Source organism: Pleurodeles waltl, chromosome 12 (assembly GCF_031143425.1).
Source record: "Pleurodeles waltl isolate 20211129_DDA chromosome 12, aPleWal1.hap1.20221129, whole genome shotgun sequence".
NCBI classification, from domain to species: domain Eukaryota; kingdom Metazoa; phylum Chordata; class Amphibia; order Caudata; family Salamandridae; genus Pleurodeles; species Pleurodeles waltl.
In genome coordinates, this window is record NC_090451.1 from 105,346,526 (window position 1) to 105,369,049 (window position 22,524).

The 22,524-nt window shown below is 43.0% G+C and overlaps 1 non-coding gene across 1 annotated transcript; it reads right to left on the minus strand.

The window, feature by feature from the left end:
* Window positions 1-19,272: 19,272 nt before the first annotated feature.
* TRNAI-AAU (transfer RNA isoleucine (anticodon AAU)) lies at window positions 19,273-19,346 on the minus strand. The gene has a single exon. It is a non-coding gene; the product is annotated as a tRNA-Ile (tRNA).
* Window positions 19,347-22,524: the final 3,178 nt, after the last annotated feature.

The window sequence follows — 22,524 nt, forward strand, 5'->3', positions numbered from 1 at the left end:
ATGAGTACTAAAGATATCCGTTTTCCATGTAATGCAGATAGATAGAAGAGTTGGTCTCACTATCGCAATTCCTTCATACTTTTCTCCTTCCGACCCTGTCTGGATTACAATAACAAGAGCTATGGAGTGCTGCACGCCAGCCTCAGTGCCTCGTCTTTCACTCAATCTCACTGTGTGCTGTGATATCTTTGTAACATCGCTTGTTGCCGGAAAAAAAGGAAAGGAGGGATAGTATTTTTATTCTTTTGCAACAAAACCCAAAATGCATCGGCTTGCTTGCTCATTAAGTTTACAAGGCCAGCTGCTTTTGAGATATTATAATTATAGTGGTTATTCGGCGTTGGAGGTAAGAGAGTTTTTTTTAGGTCTGGCCGTTCCTTCTGCTTCAAATTACTTGAGCTCATGTCAACAAAGTAACAACAAAACAGCCAACGGTTCGTTGCTCAAGCCTTCCCTACTGCGCCTTCCCATGTCTCTCCTGCCGTCCACAGTGCAGGAAATCTGAGTTTGCATTTGCGCGAAGAGACGTACAACACAAGAAGGCGCGCTTTTGCGCGCTGGGCACCACCCGGCCTGTGCATTCCTCACTGTCGTGAGATCAGTTTACTCAGCAGAGCATGACACTGCAATTGGTTAGTAGGGCAGGCCTGACCAGAATAGTATATTTGGGGTCATGTATTTGATTGCATTTTTAAAACAGTAACAGAACTTAACTGCAATGTTTAAATAGGTCTATGTTGTAATCAGAGTCAGTAGCCCAGATGATTAACGTAGGTTTATTGGTAAACTCCTTGCATTACACCTTCACAGTTCACTGCTTATCACCCTCTCTCAAGCTTCCACCAACTCTCTTCATCCAACATTCTAAGGTGCACTCCAGATTGTACCATTCGTCAACATTCTATAGGAATGGTTGGAATGCACCAATTCACTAGTATAATTACACTGTAGATTACACAGATTTAGTAAATAGGAAATAAGATTATTAGAATAATAATAATAGTGTACCTAACTTAGGAAAAGAACTATGTTACATATATTGGGTTAATTGAACAACACATTACAACACTTCCCCTTCCCCACCAAGAAGGATTAGAGTTGTGGCTAAGATACAATTGTTAAAAGTAGAATATCATTCCTTATGAAATATCAATAAAATTTCTACAGGGGAAAAGTGAACTTGAACACTTCCAAGATCACTGCTGCTCCTCACCAAACCCTTCTCCAGACTTCCTTGGATCGATCTGGATGGCAGACAAGCGGTCCATACTCCACACACGGCCATCCTCCATAGTTACAACATTCTTATGTACCTTAGATATTCTCAAAGGTCTGGAGAACCGACTACCTTCTCTTCGAGTGGAACCCGGAAGCTTTATCCTGACCCATTGTCCTACCACCCATTGTTTGCTCTTAGTACCAAATTTGTTATTGTACCATTCCTGGTACTTCCTCTGATTCTCTTCCACTTTTGTCATTACTTCCTTGCGATGGACTATGACAGGCTCCCCTCCTTTCAACCAATTCGGGTTTAACTTAGTTCCTGGTTGCCTACCCTTGAGAGACGTGAAAGGGGATACTCCTGTGACCAAATTGGGTGTGGTATGGTAAGACCATAGCTACGTTCAATTGCACCCTCTCCTGACTCACGAGATACGCTGGCTAACTGCAAACATTCTTTGACCATTCTGTTTACCCTTTCAACGAGACCATTTGCCCTTGGGTTATATAATGCTGTTCGGTGATGTTTTATTCCACTGACTGTCAAAAATTCCAACATGGTGCTTGAAGTAAACTGCACCCCATTATCCGTTACTAATGTGCTAGGAATCCCTTCACGGGAAAAGGACTCCCTAAGGAATTGTATTACATCCAGTGTGGTTACATTATGCACAGCTTTGGTCATGACCCAGTGTGTGTGATAATCAACTAATACTAAGATAAACCTAGCTCTTGATCCAGGGCACGTTAGGGGTCCTACTATGTCCAACCCTAGCTTGTCCCAAGGTTTAGTGGGGACCTCAACTGGGGATAGGGGCGCCTTACGTGTACTTCTGGTCTTGTCACTTAGTGAACAATGGGTGCAATCACGTACGATATCCTCTACTAACCTATCCATAGTGGGGAACCAGTAGGAGGCTCGTAGTCTGCTCTTGGTCAAAGTTCTTCCCAAGTGTCCCTCATGTGCTAAATCTATAAGTTTCCTCCAGAGTGCCTCAGGGGGAACTATTCTCTCTCCTCTCATTACAAGTTCCTTAGTTAGATGAAGTTCTGAGCGTACCTCCCAATATCCCCTTACGTCTTCTTTGACCTGTTGGCATTTATCAGGCCAACCCTTCACAATCATGGTTTTCAAGGTTTGCAAGGTCGGGTCCCCTGAAGTAGCTATGACCCATTCTTCTTTAGTGATACCCGACAATTCTACATGGAGCACAGGATCAAAACTCTCAATGGTCTCCTCCTCTCCTCCCTTCCTAGGTAATCTTGAGAGACAGTCGGCTACAATATTTCTTTTTCCTGGAACATATTGCATGTCAAAGTTAAAGCCTTCCAACCCCATAATCCATTTTGCAATCCGGGGGGTAGCTTGGTCCTTACCCTTAACAGTAAATAATGAAATAAGGGGTTTGTGGTCCGTTCTAACTACAAATGGTAACCCCCACAGGAAAAATTTAAAATGATTGATTGCCCAAAAACAGGCTAAAGCCTCCCTCTCTATTGTGGAATAGTTTAGTTCTGCCTCCTTTAGTGACCTGGATGCGAATGCCACTATTCTCTCCTGTCCATTTACCCACTGAGATAGAGTGGACCCTAAACCTTTTCCACTCGCGTCTGTAGTAAGCCAAGTTTTCCTGGTGGTATCAAAATTTCCTAACATAGGGCAATGGATAATGGCTTCTTTAACTTCATCAAATGCAATTTGACAGTCTTTGTTCCAATCGAATGGTATATATTTTTTTAATAATGCCCTCATGGGAGCTGTAACTGTAGCAAAATTATACACAAATTTTGACATAAATTCAGCTAAACCCAGAAACGATCTCAACTCTTCTTTAGTGGTTGGGGCTGGAGCTTCTTTCACCGCCACTACTAGATCACATTTGGGTTCCACGCCCTCCTTGCTTATTTTGTGCCCCAGGTATTCTACTGAATCGACACCCAATTGGCACTTCTCTTTCCGGATGGTCATGCCAGCTTCATCTAGGGCTTGGAATACTTCTTTTAGTGTTAAATTATGTTCACTTTCTGTACTTCCATACACTAGTATGTCCTCCTGGAAGCACATTACTTGTTTGATTCCCTGCAAAACCTTCTGCATGATTCTTTGGAATACCGCTGCCGCTGATGCGAGACCAAATGGCATCCTGCGATATCTAAACGCCCCAAATAGAGTGATAAAAGAAGTGAGAGAATATGAAGATGGGTGCAACTCCACTTGGTGATATGCAGAAGATAAGTCAATTACACTAAAGTGTTTGGCGGAACCCAACATACTTATCATTTCATTTATTTTAGGTAGGGAGAATCTATCTACCCATATATTTGTGTTTAAGTCCCTCAAGTCCACACACAGACGAATGCCTCTGCCGTTGGATTTCTTGGTGACAACTATCGGTGCCAACCATAATGAACTTTCAATCGGTTCTATAACACCCAATTCAACTAATTTGTCCAATTCTTCTTTCAGGGGTTCCCTCATTAGATATGGGACCGTTCTAACTTTATGTACTACTGGTGTAGCCCCCTCCTTAAGTTTAATTTTGTGTTGGAAGTTTTTCAACAATCCCAACCTATTCTCGAACAACTTGGGATATTCCTCACATATGTTTTCACAGAGATTATGCAAATCCACTAGTAACACCTGTTCCTCGCCATTGGGATCCAGTTTGATTCCCAGTTCCCTCTGGTGCCTCCAACCCAGCAAGTTGGATCCCCTCTCTGTGATGTACACCATACCTGTGGTATGTCTGCCCTTGAACATGATATCTAGTTCTAGCATTCCCTTAAGAGGTATGGGATCGTTGTTGTACCCTCCTGGTCTAATATTGGCCGCATGCAGTTCATAACCTTTCTCCTGGAACTTGTCAACAAACGTTTGATAATTCAAGAATGTATACGGTGAACAAGAATCGGCGTAGACCTGTACCTCAATGTCATCCAGACTAACGTCACACACAGGATAGGTGTTATTGAAAGGTTCTTTTACCTGATTACTCTTAACCTGCAGAATGAATTTCGTGCCTGAATCAGTGACCTCTTCTACTCTATTTGTTTTTTTCTTGAAGTTTCTATTGTTTTTGCAGACCCGCACATAGTGTCCTTTAGTCCCGCACTTCCTACACAAGCACCCACGCGCAGGGCACTCAGGACTATTTGCTAGATGTTTGGGATTCCCACATCTGAAGCATCTGCCTTTTGTTATGTCTTCATCACTATTTCTCCTTGTTTTGGTAGCTAATACTTCTGAAACTTCATCTTTAACCATTACCCCTTCATCCCTTGCCTTGCCGCCTTTTATTTCCTTCACTCCTTCCACTTCAGGTGTATTCTTAATCTCTCTCATGCATTCTACTGTATGTTCAATGCCCTTTGCCATATCCACAGCCTCTTTAAGAGTAGGATTGTAAGTAAGGAGCTTCTCTTGTACCCTTAGGTTGTTTGTGCATCTAACTAACTGATCACGGATCAATGAGTCTTCTAACTCACCAAAATCACATGTTTGAGCCAGCCCTCGCAGGGAAGCTATGTAGGTGCCAACCTTATCATCTTTGGCTTGTACTCTACTGAAGAATCTATGCCGCTCTAGGACAATATTAACTTTGTGCCCAAAATGACTCTCCAACTTGTACAATGTTTGTTGAAACACATCTGAGTTCTCACCATCCTCCTCTCCCTCTCCTTCATTAGCTGAAATGTTCTCATACACTTTTCTTCCTTGTATTCCTAAGTTATGTAGTAGAATATGTTGCTTCCTTAATGATGTGAACTTTTCTCCCCCAATAGCAATTAAATAAGATTCAAATAATTTAGACCATTCCCTCCAGGGTAGCAATGGTTCACCAATTTCGTTTAAGAATGGAGGAGGCTGGTACATCCCTGCTGCAGCCATTATGTATTTGACTACAGTAGAGTATATTATGTTATTGCTTTCAGTTCCTTACAAAAAATACACTCTATATATAAAAGAAAATTATTGCATAAAGATGTGCAGACTTCGCATTAATAACACAAACCTAATACTGCATCACAGAATAATATGCCCATATTAAAACAGTAAATTTCAGGATAATCACCAGCCTATTCAATCTGTACCCAATGCTATACTTCTAAATAATATTAACAGTACACCATTGCGCTCATATTCTGATACAACTTAGCACCAAACAAACTTTTATTTTGAAATCGTCCTTTTTCTGCCCAAGCTATCTTCCTGTTCGAGGATTCAATCTCCTTCCTCGAGCATATGATGAAGTCTTCCGAGTCAAGAGTGTCTCCACATGAAGCAGTGAGCCGTTCGCACCCCGTGTGAAACCACAGGTGACAATACTAGCTGCAACAATGCTGGCAAAAGCCTCCGCTCACTACATTATCCGTGTCGCCCCTGACACAGAAGTTCCACTCAGGTTTCTTAGTCGGCGTCCCGGAGTCCAGCGCACCGCTGAGACGCACTCACTGCGCTCAGCGCCGCGCTCAATGCGAACTTTCCCAAAGCGATCCTTACGTCCGTGTTGTGTCGTTGTGCTCTATTTAGCGCCTCACGGACTGCGCTGACGCAGAAATTCCTCTCAGGTTCCTCAGTCGTTGTCCCGGAATCTAGCGCACCGCTGAGACCACTGTGCTCAGCGCCGCGCTCAATGCGGACTTCCCAGGCGATCCTTCCGACCGTGTTATGCCGCCGTACTTAGCGCCTCACAGAGCGCGCTGGGACGCTACAGCAACCAAACCATTTTCCGTCCATCCACGAACGCCAGAATAACGGGGCTATATTACTAGAGTTGCCTTAGAAATTTCATTGTTAGCGCTATGTCACCGAAATCTTCACGATTGAACTGGCTAATCCTTACAACCGGTTCTTTTTGGTACTTTAACCTTATGACACTGTGTTTGTCGCACATCCAACCGTGTTGAATAAGGAGGCTACACTCACCGTATTGCCAGTATCCTCCTCACAGCACACTCCCTTATGACGTGCTGAAGCGCTATACAGTCATACGCAGCAGAGTAAATATGAAATAGTAGCGTAAACAACCGCTACTTTGCCTGCTTACACACACAGGCGCCAATTACCTCAATGTCATAAAACTCAAGCAGGAAGCAGGTAATCCACTGTGGTGCTGAATCAATCAGGGGCAAGGAGTCTTCACTGCCCCTGCGCAGTATCCCATCCTCGTCGCCAAAAGTTCATCTGTTGTAATCAGAGTCAGTAGCCCAGATGATTAACGTAGGTTTATTGGTAAACTCCTTGCATTACACCTTCACAGTTCACTGCTTATCACCCTCTCTCAAGCTTCCACCAACTCTCTTCATCCAACATTCTAAGGTGCACTCCAGATTGTACCATTCGTCAACATTCTATAGGAATGGTTGGAATGCACCAATTCACTAGTATAATTACACTGTAGATTACACAGATTTAGTAAATAGGAAATAAGATTATTAGAATAATAATAATAGTGTACCTAATTTAGGAAAAGAAGTATGTTACATATATTGGGTTAATTGAACAACACATTACAACAGTCTAGACATATTTAAACAGTGTCAATTTAATAGAAGAATAGTGGACAATTCAGAGGGGAGGCACCAATGTTTTTTTTCCCATTGGGTGGATGCGGCATTAAAGAGTTTGAAGACCACTGGTCTAAGTGGACACTAATATACCTGGATGCTCCTGAATCCTAGCAACAGATGCCAGCAAACCTGGCTGGAGAGCTACTGTGTTGGACTGATCCTGTCAATTCAAGTGGTCTTTCCTAGAGAGTCGGAGGTCATGGAAATAGATGGAGTTGATGGTAATCTACAGGGCTTTGAAGTTTTCCCATCATCATCTGTCTCAAAAAAATGTGCTAGTAAAGACAGAGAATAAGGTAGCTGTCTTTTACATTAACCAACAGTGAAGCATGCATTCAAAATCCTTCAATGCAATAGCAGAACAATTGGGTTATTGGGCAGAGATCAACCTGTTGCACACGTCGGCAGTACACATCAAGGGCACCGACAATGTGATGGCAGACAGCTGGAGGTTTCCAAATTTGCTGGAGTTGACGTTATCCAGGTCGTTGTTTTGAGAGATATGCCGAGAGTTTGTGAAACCCTTTCTGGATCACTTTTCAAACAAGGACAATGCTCATCTTTGTCGATTCTGATCCAGGCTTCCGGAACAAGGAGCCTAGGTAGTGGACGTATTGGTGATAAAGTGGCTGAGAAGTCTCCTTTATACATTCCCCCACTTTTTATTGATCCAGATGGTTCTCTTCAAGTCTCAGCAGGGGGGAGGGAACTTTATTCTTGTGGGCCCTTATTGGCCAGAGATGTCATGGTTTCCTCTTCTGAACCCCTGGCTCTTCTACCTCCTTGAGTACTGCTCAAGTGTGTCTCTCTCAGAACGTCGTCCCTGACCTTCTTGCTCCAACTCACTCTATCGCTTTGGAGGTTGAGAAGTCTGGACTGCTAGCAAAGGGTCTTTCCTCTTCCTTAGTGGAGTTAATTCAGCACTCCAGCAGGCCTTCTACTTCGAAGTCTTACTCAAAGAACTGGAAGTCCTTTGAGACGTGATGTTCTGCTCATGATCTTTTGGCACCTACCTGTAGTTTGTCTGCTATTTTGCATTTTCTTCTGAATGGGTTTCACTTGAATCTCTTTCCACTCTGAAAGCTCATTGCTTTGCGATAAAGGTTTTTAGGGACTTTACTGTACCTTCGTCGATGTTACAATCTTTGGTGTCTAGACTGTTCTGATCTTTTGTCAATTGTAAGACCAGTTGAAAAATCCCTTTTCTCCAACTCAGAATCTTCCTACTCTTTTATAGGCTTTGCAATTTTATCTCTTTGAGGATCTGGATACTGTAGACATAAAGATTGTTTCCTATAAAGTTATTTTCCTATTTCCTATCACCTTGCTGAGAACAATTGGGGAGCTGGGAGCCTTAAAATGCTGTCCTCTCTTCATTTGATACTTTGGAAGATGGGGTAACTTTAAGGCCTAGCCTTACCTTTGCTGCAAAGGTTAAGTCTATTTTTGATAGATCTTAGGAAATAATTCTTCCTTCTTTCATATCCCTCTCCTTCCTCTCCGGAGGAACATTTGCTGAATACACTTGATGTTTAAAGAGCTCTTTTCATTCAGGTCACCAGGCCTCTGCAGTTCAGGAAAACCGACTCCTTGTTTGTGACTTTTGGACAGCCTGGAAAAGACAAGAAGGTGACTTTTATGACTCTGAGTAGGTGGATTAAGTTGTCAATTTTTCTGGCTTTGCAAGGCTTTTTAGAATATCTTCCAGTTCAGGGATGGTGTACGAGAGGAATGGCCACCTCCTGGGTTGAATTCCAGTGAGTAACAATCTAGGAAATTCCTAGGGTGGCTACTTGGTCCTCAGAGCATACATTTGTCAAGCATTATGGCTTAATAATTTTTCTGTTTTGCATTTGAGTACCAATGTTTTGAACTCTGCATTACCCTTAGTCCATCTTGTCTTTGTCACAAACATTACATCCTGCCCACCTTCCCATCACTCCTTTGGCAAGGGCTTGGCACCCAGGTTGGGTGCATGGGGCTAGCATTTTACGGATCCTCCTGTTCTTTCTTCCTGTTGGAAGGTGACATCACCTTACTTTGTAATGACTGTCACAAGGACGCAATGGACTAAGGCTAATGAAGATTACCAATAAGTAACCAACGCATCACCACTCTTTCTGAATGTGCGTGGCTCATTCCGCAGGACTAGTTCTTTGTATGATTCCTGGATTTTCAGAAGCCCTTTGATGGCAGCACCCCCACACTGAAAATAGTTTCAGCACCACTGTACAAGGGTCAGTTGTCATGCTCATCTGCGGCGTAAATTTGCATTGAAGTAGTCTAACTCCCCAGGCCTTGTCTTTTGCTCAATTTGCCTTTGTGAGTTTTCTCTCAATCACTGTCGACTTCCTTTGATCTTTCTTTCTTCTTTCACTTCACCTTCGCCTTCAGTGTATCTTTCGGCCCTCTTAAGAGACACACCCCCTTGTAGCCACTTCTATACTTCTGTCACCTAATTATTTTCCTATCCTTTGCCCTGTAACATTGCTGATCCTAGCTATAGCATCACTATCCAGAATCTGTTCACCTGAGTTATGTTCCTCTTATCCCCACGCATCTAATAATCAGCTCTTGGTCTCCCTCCACCTCTCACGAGACATAGTCTGAGGCAGTGTCTCCATCTTGGAGAAACAATCCCTTGCACTTGTGTTGTTCTACTGGCGCTGCCGGCTTGAGCTTTGGTCAGCAGTGGCAAAAGAAGGACTAATGGAAAGTGAACGTATACTGGAGCAACAGAGTGTATGGATTTATAAGAGCTTGATTAAATGAGAAAAAATGAGTTTAGTTGAGAGAAAAAATGCAACCTGGCCCGTACGGGGATCGAACCCACGACCTTGGCGTTATTAGCACCATACTCTAACCAAATGAGCTAACCAGCCATGAGTACTAAAGATATCCTTTTTCCATGTAATGCAGATAGATAGAAGAGTTGGTCTCACTATCGCAATTCCTTCATACTTTTCTCCTTCCGACCCTGTCTGGATTACAATAACAAGAGCTATGGAGTGCTGCACGCCAGCCTCAGTGCCTCGTCTTTCACTCAATCTCACTGTGTGCTGTGATATCTTTGTAACATCGCTTGTTGCCGGAAAAAAAGGAAAGGAGGGATAGTATTTTTATTCTTTTGCAACAAAACCCAAAATGCATCGGCTTGCTTGCTCATTAAGTTTACAAGGCCAGCTGCTTTTGAGATATTATAATTATAGTGGTTATTCGGCGTTGGAGGTAAGAGAGTTTTTTTTAGGTCTGGCCGTTCCTTCTGCTTCAAATTACTTGAGCTCATGTCAACAAAGTAACAACAAAACAGCCAACGGTTCGTTGCTCAAGCCTTCCCTACTGCGCCTTCCCATGTCTCTCCTGCCGTCCACAGTGCAGGAAATCTGAGTTTGCATTTGCGCGAAGAGACGTACAACACAAGAAGGCGCGCTTTTGCGCGCTGGGCACCACCCGGCCTGTGCATTCCTCACTGTCGTGAGATCAGTTTACTCAGCAGAGCATGACACTGCAATTGGTTAGTAGGGCAGGCCTGACCAGAATAGTATATTTGGGGTCATGTATTTGATTGCATTTTTAAAACAGTAACAGAACTTAACTGCAATGTTTAAATAGGTCTATGTTGTAATCAGAGTCAGTAGCCCAGATGATTAACGTAGGTTTATTGGTAAACTCCTTGCATTACACCTTCACAGTTCACTGCTTATCACCCTCTCTCAAGCTTCCACCAACTCTCTTCATCCAACATTCTAAGGTGCACTCCAGATTGTACCATTCGTCAACATTCTATAGGAATGGTTGGAATGCACCAATTCACTAGTATAATTACACTGTAGATTACACAGATTTAGTAAATAGGAAATAAGATTATTAGAATAATAATAATAGTGTACCTAACTTAGGAAAAGAACTATGTTACATATATTGGGTTAATTGAACAACACATTACAACACTTCCCCTTCCCCACCAAGAAGGATTAGAGTTGTGGCTAAGATACAATTGTTAAAAGTAGAATATCATTCCTTATGAAATATCAATAAAATTTCTACAGGGGAAAAGTGAACTTGAACACTTCCAAGATCACTGCTGCTCCTCACCAAACCCTTCTCCAGACTTCCTTGGATCGATCTGGATGGCAGACAAGCGGTCCATACTCCACACACGGCCATCCTCCATAGTTACAACATTCTTATGTACCTTAGATATTCTCAAAGGTCTGGAGAACCGACTACCTTCTCTTCGAGTGGAACCCGGAAGCTTTATCCTGACCCATTGTCCTACCACCCATTGTTTGCTCTTAGTACCAAATTTGTTATTGTACCATTCATGGTACTTCCTCTGATTCTCTTCCACTTTTGTCATTACTTCCTTGCGATGGACTATGACAGGCTCCCCTCCTTTCAACCAATTCGGGTTTAACTTAGTTCCTGGTTGCCTACCCTTGAGAGACGTGAAAGGGGATACTCCTGTGACCAAATTGGGTGTGGTATGGTAAGACCATAGCTACGTTCAATTGCACCCTCTCCTGACTCACGAGATACGCTGGCTAACTGCAAACATTCTTTGACCATTCTGTTTACCCTTTCAACGAGACCATTTGCCCTTGGGTTATATAATGCTGTTCGGTGATGTTTTATTCCACTGACTGTCAAAAATTCCAACATGGTGCTTGAAGTAAACTGCACCCCATTATCCGTTACTAATGTGCTAGGAATCCCTTCACGGGAAAAGGACTCCCTAAGGAATTGTATTACATCCAGTGTGGTTACATTATGCACAGCTTTGGTCATGACCCAGTGTGTGTGATAATCAACTAATACTAAGATAAACCTAGCTCTTGATCCAGGGCACGTTAGGGGTCCTACTATGTCCAACCCTAGCTTGTCCCAAGGTTTAGTGGGGACCTCAACTGGGGATAGGGGCGCCTTACGTGTACTTCTGGTCTTGTCACTTAGTGAACAATGGGTGCAATCACGTACGATATCCTCTACTAACCTATCCATAGTGGGGAACCAGTAGGAGGCTCGTAGTCTGCTCTTGGTCAAAGTTCTTCCCAAGTGTCCCTCATGTGCTAAATCTATAAGTTTCCTCCAGAGTGCCTCAGGGGGAACTATTCTCTCTCCTCTCATTACAAGTTCCTTAGTTAGATGAAGTTCTGAGCGTACCTCCCAATATCCCCTTACGTCTTCTTTGACCTGTTGGCATTTATCAGGCCAACCCTTCACAATCATGGTTTTCAAGGTTTGCAAGGTCGGGTCCCCTGAAGTAGCTATGACCCATTCTTCTTTAGTGATACCCGACAATTCTACATGGAGCACAGGATCAAAACTCTCAATGGTCTCCTCCTCTCCTCCCTTCCTAGGTAATCTTGAGAGACAGTCGGCTACAATATTTCTTTTTCCTGGAACATATTGCATGTCAAAGTTAAAGCCTTCCAACCCCATAATCCATTTTGCAATCCGGGGGGTAGCTTGGTCCTTACCCTTAACAGTAAATAATGAAATAAGGGGTTTGTGGTCCGTTCTAACTACAAATGGTAACCCCCACAGGAAAAATTTAAAATGATTGATTGCCCAAAAACAGGCTAAAGCCTCCCTCTCTATTGTGGAATAGTTTAGTTCTGCCTCCTTTAGTGACCTGGATGCGAATGCCACTATTCTCTCCTGTCCATTTACCCACTGAGATAGAGTGGACCCTAAACCTTTTCCACTCGCGTCTGTAGTAAGCCAAGTTTTCCTGGTGGTATCAAAATTTCCTAACATAGGGCAATGGATAATGGCTTCTTTAACTTCATCAAATGCAATTTGACAGTCTTTGTTCCAATCGAATGGTATATATTTTTTTAATAATGCCCTCATGGGAGCTGTAACTGTAGCAAAATTATACACAAATTTTGACATAAATTCAGCTAAACCCAGAAACGATCTCAACTCTTCTTTAGTGGTTGGGGCTGGAGCTTCTTTCACCGCCACTACTAGATCACATTTGGGTTCCACGCCCTCCTTGCTTATTTTGTGCCCCAGGTATTCTACTGAATCGACACCCAATTGGCACTTCTCTTTCCGGATGGTCATGCCAGCTTCATCTAGGGCTTGGAATACTTCTTTTAGTGTTAAATTATGTTCACTTTCTGTACTTCCATACACTAGTATGTCCTCCTGGAAGCACATTACTTGTTTGATTCCCTGCAAAACCTTCTGCATGATTCTTTGGAATACCGCTGCCGCTGATGCGAGACCAAATGGCATCCTGCGATATCTAAACGCCCCAAATAGAGTGATAAAAGAAGTGAGAGAATATGAAGATGGGTGCAACTCCACTTGGTGATATGCAGAAGATAAGTCAATTACACTAAAGTGTTTGGCGGAACCCAACATACTTATCATTTCATTTATTTTAGGTAGGGAGAATCTATCTACCCATATATTTGTGTTTAAGTCCCTCAAGTCCACACACAGACGAATGCCTCTGCCGTTGGATTTCTTGGTGACAACTATCGGTGCCAACCATAATGAACTTTCAATCGGTTCTATAACACCCAATTCAACTAATTTGTCCAATTCTTCTTTCAGGGGTTCCCTCATTAGATATGGGACCGTTCTAACTTTATGTACTACTGGTGTAGCCCCCTCCTTAAGTTTAATTTTGTGTTGGAAGTTTTTCAACAATCCCAACCTATTCTCGAACAACTTGGGATATTCCTCACATATGTTTTCACAGAGATTATGCAAATCCACTAGTAACACCTGTTCCTCGCCATTGGGATCCAGTTTGATTCCCAGTTCCCTCTGGTGCCTCCAACCCAGCAAGTTGGATCCCCTCTCTGTGATGTACACCATACCTGTGGTATGTCTGCCCTTGAACATGATATCTAGTTCTAGCATTCCCTTAAGAGGTATGGGATCGTTGTTGTACCCTCCTGGTCTAATATTGGCCGCATGCAGTTCATAACCTTTCTCCTGGAACTTGTCAACAAACGTTTGATAATTCAAGAATGTATACGGTGAACAAGAATCGGCGTAGACCTGTACCTCAATGTCATCCAGACTAACGTCACACACAGGATAGGTGTTATTGAAAGGTTCTTTTACCTGATTACTCTTAACCTGCAGAATGAATTTCGTGCCTGAATCAGTGACCTCTTCTACTCTATTTGTTTTTTTCTTGAAGTTTCTATTGTTTTTGCAGACCCGCACATAGTGTCCTTTAGTCCCGCACTTCCTACACAAGCACCCACGCGCAGGGCACTCAGGACTATTTGCTAGATGTTTGGGATTCCCACATCTGAAGCATCTGCCTTTTGTTATGTCTTCATCACTATTTCTCCTTGTTTTGGTAGCTAATACTTCTGAAACTTCATCTTTAACCATTACCCCTTCATCCCTTGCCTTGCCGCCTTTTATTTCCTTCACTCCTTCCACTTCAGGTGTATTCTTAATCTCTCTCATGCATTCTACTGTATGTTCAATGCCCTTTGCCATATCCACAGCCTCTTTAAGAGTAGGATTGTAAGTAAGGAGCTTCTCTTGTACCCTTAGGTTGTTTGTGCATCTAACTAACTGATCACGGATCAATGAGTCTTCTAACTCACCAAAATCACATGTTTGAGCCAGCCCTCGCAGGGAAGCTATGTAGGTGCCAACCTTATCATCTTTGGCTTGTACTCTACTGAAGAATCTATGCCGCTCTAGGACAATATTAACTTTGTGCCCAAAATGACTCTCCAACTTGTACAATGTTTGTTGAAACACATCTGAGTTCTCACCATCCTCCTCTCCCTCTCCTTCATTAGCTGAAATGTTCTCATACACTTTTCTTCCTTGTATTCCTAAGTTATGTAGTAGAATATGTTGCTTCCTTAATGATGTGAACTTTTCTCCCCCAATAGCAATTAAATAAGATTCAAATAATTTAGACCATTCCCTCCAGGGTAGCAATGGTTCACCAATTTCGTTTAAGAATGGAGGAGGCTGGTACATCCCTGCTGCAGCCATTATGTATTTGACTACAGTAGAGTATATTATGTTATTGCTTTCAGTTCCTTACAAAAAATACACTCTATATATAAAAGAAAATTATTGCATAAAGATGTGCAGACTTCGCATTAATAACACAAACCTAATACTGCATCACAGAATAATATGCCCATATTAAAACAGTAAATTTCAGGATAATCACCAGCCTATTCAATCTGTACCCAATGCTATACTTCTAAATAATATTAACAGTACACCATTGCGCTCATATTCTGATACAACTTAGCACCAAACAAACTTTTATTTTGAAATCGTCCTTTTTCTGCCCAAGCTATCTTCCTGTTCGAGGATTCAATCTCCTTCCTCGAGCATATGATGAAGTCTTCCGAGTCAAGAGTGTCTCCACATGAAGCAGTGAGCCGTTCGCACCCCGTGTGAAACCACAGGTGACAATACTAGCTGCAACAATGCTGGCAAAAGCCTCCGCTCACTACATTATCCGTGTCGCCCCTGACACAGAAGTTCCACTCAGGTTTCTTAGTCGGCGTCCCGGAGTCCAGCGCACCGCTGAGACGCACTCACTGCGCTCAGCGCCGCGCTCAATGCGAACTTTCCCAAAGCGATCCTTACGTCCGTGTTGTGTCGTTGTGCTCTATTTAGCGCCTCACGGACTGCGCTGACGCAGAAATTCCTCTCAGGTTCCTCAGTCGTTGTCCCGGAATCTAGCGCACCGCTGAGACCACTGTGCTCAGCGCCGCGCTCAATGCGGACTTCCCAGGCGATCCTTCCGACCGTGTTATGCCGCCGTACTTAGCGCCTCACAGAGCGCGCTGGGACGCTACAGCAACCAAACCATTTTCCGTCCATCCACGAACGCCAGAATAACGGGGCTATATTACTAGAGTTGCCTTAGAAATTTCATTGTTAGCGCTATGTCACCGAAATCTTCACGATTGAACTGGCTAATCCTTACAACCGGTTCTTTTTGGTACTTTAACCTTATGACACTGTGTTTGTCGCACATCCAACCGTGTTGAATAAGGAGGCTACACTCACCGTATTGCCAGTATCCTCCTCACAGCACACTCCCTTATGACGTGCTGAAGCGCTATACAGTCATACGCAGCAGAGTAAATATGAAATAGTAGCGTAAACAACCGCTACTTTGCCTGCTTACACACACAGGCGCCAATTACCTCAATGTCATAAAACTCAAGCAGGAAGCAGGTAATCCACTGTGGTGCTGAATCAATCAGGGGCAAGGAGTCTTCACTGCCCCTGCGCAGTATCCCATCCTCGTCGCCAAAAGTTCATCTGTTGTAATCAGAGTCAGTAGCCCAGATGATTAACGTAGGTTTATTGGTAAACTCCTTGCATTACACCTTCACAGTTCACTGCTTATCACCCTCTCTCAAGCTTCCACCAACTCTCTTCATCCAACATTCTAAGGTGCACTCCAGATTGTACCATTCGTCAACATTCTATAGGAATGGTTGGAATGCACCAATTCACTAGTATAATTACACTGTAGATTACACAGATTTAGTAAATAGGAAATAAGATTATTAGAATAATAATAATAGTGTACCTAATTTAGGAAAAGAAGTATGTTACATATATTGGGTTAATTGAACAACACATTACAACAGTCTAGACATATTTAAACAGTGTCAATTTAATAGAAGAATAGTGGACAATTCAGAGGGGAGGCACCAATGTTTTTTTTCCCATTGGGTGGATGCGGCATTAAAGAGTTTGAAGACCACTGGTCTAAGTGGACACTAATATACCTGGATGCTCCTGAATCCTAGCAACAGATGCCAGCAAACCTGGCTGGAGAGCTACTGTGTTGGACTGATCCTGTCAATTCAAGTGGTCTTTCCTAGAGAGTCGGAGGTCATGGAAATAGATGGAGTTGATGGTAATCTACAGGGCTTTGAAGTTTTCCCATCATCATCTGTCTCAAAAAAATGTGCTAGTAAAGACAGAGAATAAGGTAGCTGTCTTTTACATTAACCAACAGTGAAGCATGCATTCAAAATCCTTCAATGCAATAGCAGAACAATTGGGTTATTGGGCAGAGATCAACCTGTTGCACACGTCGGCAGTACACATCAAGGGCACCGACAATGTGATGGCAGACAGCTGGAGGTTTCCAAATTTGCTGGAGTTGACGTTATCCAGGTCGTTGTTTTGAGAGATATGCCGAGAGTTTGTGAAACCCTTTCTGGATCACTTTTCAAACAAGGACAATGCTCATCTTTGTCGATTCTGATCCAGGCTTCCGGAACAAGGAGCCTAGGTAGTGGACGTATTGGTGATAAAGTGGCTGAGAAGTCTCCTTTATACATTCCCCCACTTTTTATTGATCCAGATGGTTCTCTTCAAGTCTCAGCAGGGGGGAGGGAACTTTATTCTTGTGGGCCCTTATTGGCCAGAGATGTCATGGTTTCCTCTTCTGAACCCCTGGCTCTTCTACCTCCTTGAGTACTGCTCAAGTGTGTCTCTCTCAGAACGTCGTCCCTGACCTACTTGCTCCAACTCACTCTATCGCTTTGGAGGTTGAGAAGTCTGGACTGCTAGCAAAGGGTCTTTCCTCTTCCTTAGTGGAGTTAATTCAGCACTCCAGCAGGCCTTCTACTTCGAAGTCTTACTCAAAGAACTGGAAGTCTTTTGAGACGTGATGTTCTGCTCATGATCTTTTGGCACCTACCTGTAGTTTGTCTGCTATTTTGCATTTTCTTCTGAATGGGTTTCACTTGAATCTCTTTCCACTCTGAAAGCTCATTGCTTTGCGATAAAGGTTTTTAGGGACTTTACTGTACCTTCGTCGATGTTACAATCTTTGGTGTCTAGACTGTTCTGATCTTTTGTCAATTGTAAGACCAGTTGAAAAATCCCTTTTCTCCAACTCAGAATCTTCCTACTCTTTTATAGGCTTTGCAATTTTATCTCTTTGAGGATCTGGATACTGTAGACATAAAGATTGTTTCCTATAAAGTTATTTTCCTATTTCCTATCACCTTGCTGAGAACAATTGGGGAGCTGGGAGCCTTAAAATGCTGTCCTCTCTTCATTTGATACTTTGGAAGATGGGGTAACTTTAAGGCCTAGCCTTACCTTTGCTGCAAAGGTTAAGTCTATTTTTGATAGATCTTAGGAAATAATTCTTCCTTCTTTCATTCCCTCTCCTTCCTCTCCGGAGGAACATTTGCTGAATACACTTGATGTTTAAAGAGCTCTTTTCATTCAGGTCACCAGGCCTCTGCAGTTCAGGAAAACCGACTCCTTGTTTGTGACTTTTGGACAGCCTGGAAAAGACAAGAAGGTGACTTTTATGACTCTGAGTAGGTGGATTAAGTTGTCAATTTTTCTGGCTTTGCAAGGCTTTTTAGAATATCTTCCAGTTCAGGGATGGTGTACGAGAGGAATGGCCACCTCCTGGGTTGAATTCCAGTGAGTAACAATCTAGGAAATTCCTAGGGTGGCTACTTGGTCCTCAGAGCATACATTTGTCAAGCATTATGGCTTAATAATTTTTCTGTTTTGCATTTGAGTACCAATGTTTTGAACTCTGCATTACCCTTAGTCCATCTTGTCTTTGTCACAAACATTATATCCTGCCCACCTTCCCATCAGTCCTTTGGCAAGGGCTTGGCACCCAGGTTGGGTGCATGGGGCTAGCATTTAAGGATCCTCCTGTTCTTTCTTCCTGTTGGAAGGTGACATCACCTTACTTTGTAATGACTGTCACAAGGACGCAATGGACTAAGGCTAATGAAGATTACCAATAAGTAACCAACGCATCACCACTCTTTCTGAATGTGCGTGGCTCATTCCGCAGGACTAGTTCTTTGTATGATTCCTGGATTTTCAGAAGCCCTTTGATGGCAGCACCCCCACACTGAAAATTGTTTCAGCACCACTGTACAAGGGTCAGTTGTCATGCTCATCTGCGGCGTAAATTTGCATTGAAGTAGTCTAACTCCCCAGGCCTTGTCTTTTGCTCAATTTGCCTTTGTGAGTTTTCTCTCAATCACTGTCGACTTCCTTTGATCTTTCTTTCTTCTTTCACTTCACATTCGCCTTCAGTGTATCTTTCGGCCCTCTTAAGAGACACACCCCCTTGTAGCCACTTCTATACTTCTGTCACCTAATTATTTTCCTATCCTTTCCCCTGTAACGTTGCTGATCCTAGCTATAGCATCACTATCCAGAATCTGTTCACCTGAGTTATGTTCCTCTTATCCCCACGCATCTAATAATCAGCTCTTGGTCTCCCTCCACCTCTCACGAGACATAGTCTGAGGCAGTGTCTCCATCTTGGAGAGACAATCCCTTGCACTTGTGTTGTTCTACTGGCGCTGCCGGCTTGAGCTTTGGTCAGCAGTGGCAAAAGAAGGACTAATGGAAAGTGAACGTATACTAGAGCAACAGAGTGTATGGATTTATAAGAGCTTGATTAAATGAGAAAAAAATAGTTTAGTTGAGAGAAAAAATGCAACCTGGCCCGTACGGGGATCAAACCCATGACCTTGGCGTTATTAGCACCATGCTCTAACCAACTGAGCTAACCGGCCATGAGTACTAAAAATATCCTTTTTCCATGTAATGCAGATAGATAGAAGAGTTGGTCTCACTATCGCAATTCCTTCATACTTTTCTCCTTCCGCCCCCTGTCTGGATTACAATAACAAGAGCTGTGGAGTGCTGCACGCCAGCCTCAGTGCCTCTTCTTTCACTCAATCTCACTGTGTGCTGTGATATCATTGTAACATCGCTTGTTGCCGGAAAAAAAGGAAAGGAGGAATAGTATTTTTATTCTTTTACAACAAAACCCAAAATGCATCGGCTTGCTTGGTCATTAAGTTTACAAGGCCAGCTGCTTTTGAGATATTATAATTATAGTGGTTATTCGGCGTTGGAGGTAAGAGAGTTTTTTTTAGGTCTGGCCGTTCCTTCTGCTTAAATTACTTGAGCTCATGTCACCAAAGTAACAACAAAACATAGCCAACGGTTCGTTGCTCCAGCCTTCCCTACTGCGCCTTTCCATGTCTCTCCTGCCGACCACAGTGCAGGAAATCTGAGTTCGCATTTGCGCGAAGAGACGTACAACACAAGAAGGCGCAATTTTGTGCGCCGGGCACCACCCGGCCTGTGCATTCCTCACTGTCATGAGATCAGTTTACTCAGCAGAGCATGACGCTGCAATTGGTTAGTAGGGCAGGCCTGACCAGAATAGTATATTTGGGGTCATGTATTTGATTGCATTTTTAAAACAGTAACAGAACTTAACTGCAATGTTTAAATAGGTCTAGACATATTTAAACAGTGTCAATTTAATAGAAGAATTGTGGACAATTCAGAGGGGAGGCACCAATGTTTTTTTTTCCCATTGGGTGGATGCGGCATTAAAGAGTTTGAAGACCACTGGTCTAAGTGGACACTAATACACCTGGATGCTCCTGAATTCCTCGCAACAGATGCCAGCAAACCTGGCTGGAGAGCTACTGTGTTGGACTGATGCTGTCGATTCAAGTGGTCTTTCCTAGAGAGTCAGAGGTCATGGAAATAGATGGAGTTGATGGTAATCTTCAGGGCTTTGAAGTTTCCCATCATCATCTGTCTCAAAAAAATGTGCTAGTAAAGACAGAGAATAAGGTAGCTGTCTTTTACATTAACCAACAGTGAAGCATGCATTCAAAATCCCTCAATGCAATAGCAGAACAATTGGGTTATTGGGCAGAGATCAACCTGTTGCATACGTCGGCAGTACACATCAAGGGCACCGACAATGTGATGGCAGACAGCTGGAGGTTTCCAAATTTGCTGGAGTTGATGTTATCCAGGTCGTTGTTTTGAGAGATATGCCGAGAGTTTGTGAAACCCTTTCTGGATCTCTTTTCAAACAAGGACAATGCTCATCTTTGTCGATTCTGATCCAGGTTTCTGGAACAAGGAGCCTAGGTAGTGGACGTATTGGTGATAAAGTGGCTGAGAAGTCTCCTTTATACATTCCCCCACTTTTTATTGATCCAGATGGTTCTCTTCAAGTCTCAGCAGGGGCGAGGGAACTTTATTCTTGTGGGCCCTTATTGGCCAGAGATGTCATGGTTTCCTCTTCTGAACCCCTGGCTCTTCTACCTCCTTGGGTACTGCTCAAGTGTGTCTCTCTCAGAACGTCATCCCTGACCTTCTTGCTCCAACTCACTCTATCGCTTTGGAGGTTGAGAAGTCTGGACTGCTAGCAAAGGGTCTTTCCTCTTCCTTAGTGGAGTTAATTCAGCACTCCAGCAGGCCTTCTACTTCGAAGTCTTACTCAGAGAACTGGAAGTCTTTTGAGACGTGATGTTCTGCTCATGATCTTTTGGCACCTACCTGTAGTTTGTCTGCTGTTTTGCATTTTCTTCTGAATGGGTTTCACTTGAATCTCTTTCCACGCTGAAAGCTCATTGCTTTGCGATAAAGGTTTTTAGGGACTTTTCTGTACCTTCGAAGATGTTACAATCTTTGGTGTCTAGACTGTTCTGATCTTTTGTCAATTGTAAGAACAGTTGAAAAATCCCTTTTCTCCAACTCAGAATCTTCCTACTCTTTTATAGGCTTTGCAATTTTATCTCTTTGAGGATCTGGATACTGTAGACATAAAGATTGTTTCCTATAAAGTTATTTTCCTATTTCCTATCACCTTGCTGAGAACAATTGGGGAGCTTGGAGCCTTAAAATGCTGTTCTCTCTTCATTTGATACTTTGTAAGATGGGGTAACTTTAAGGCCTAGCCTTACCTTTGCTGCAAAGGTTAAGTCTATTTTTGATAGATCTTAGGAAATAAGTCTTCCTTCTTTCATTCCCTCTCCTTCCTCTCCGGAGGAATATTTTCTGAATACACTTGATGTTTAAAGAGCTCTTTTCATTTATGTCACCAGGCCTCTGCAGTTCAGGAAAACCGACTCCTTGTTTGTGACTTTTGGACAGCCTAGAAAAGACAAGAAGGTGACTTTTATGACTCTGAGTAGGTGGATTAAGTTGTCAATTTTTCTGGCTTTGCAAGGCTTTTTAGAATATCTTCCAGTTCAGGGATGGTCTACGAGAGGAATGGCCACCTCCTGGGTTGAATTCCAGTGAGTAACAATCTAGGAAATTCCTAGGGTGGCTACTTGGTCCTCAGAGCATACATTTGTCAAGCATTATGGCTTAATAATTTTTCTGTTTTGCATTTGAGTACCAATGTTTTGATCTCTGCATTACCCTTAGTCCATCTTGTCTTTGTCACAAACATTACATCCTGCCCACCTTCCCATCAGTCCTTTGGCAAGGGCTTGGCACCCAGGTTGGGTGCATGGGGCTAGCATTTAAGGATCCTCCTGTTCTTTCTTCCTATTGGAAGGTGACATCACCTTACTTTGTAATGACTGTCACAAGGACGCAATGGACTAAGGCTAATGAAGATTACCAATAAGTAACCAACGCATCACCTCTCTTTCTGAATGTGCGTGGCTCATTCCGCAGGACTAGTTCTTTGTATGATTCCTGGATTTTCAGAAGCCCTTTGATGGCAGCACCCCCACACTGAAAATTGTTTCAGCACCACTGTACAAGGGTCAGTTGTCATGCTCATCTGCGGCGTAAATTTGCATTGAAGTAGTCTAACTCCCCAGGCCTTGTCTTTTGCTCAATTTGCATTTGTGAGTTTTCTCTCAATCACTGTCGACTTCCTTTGATCTTTCTTTCTTCTTTCACTTCACCTTCGCCTTCAGT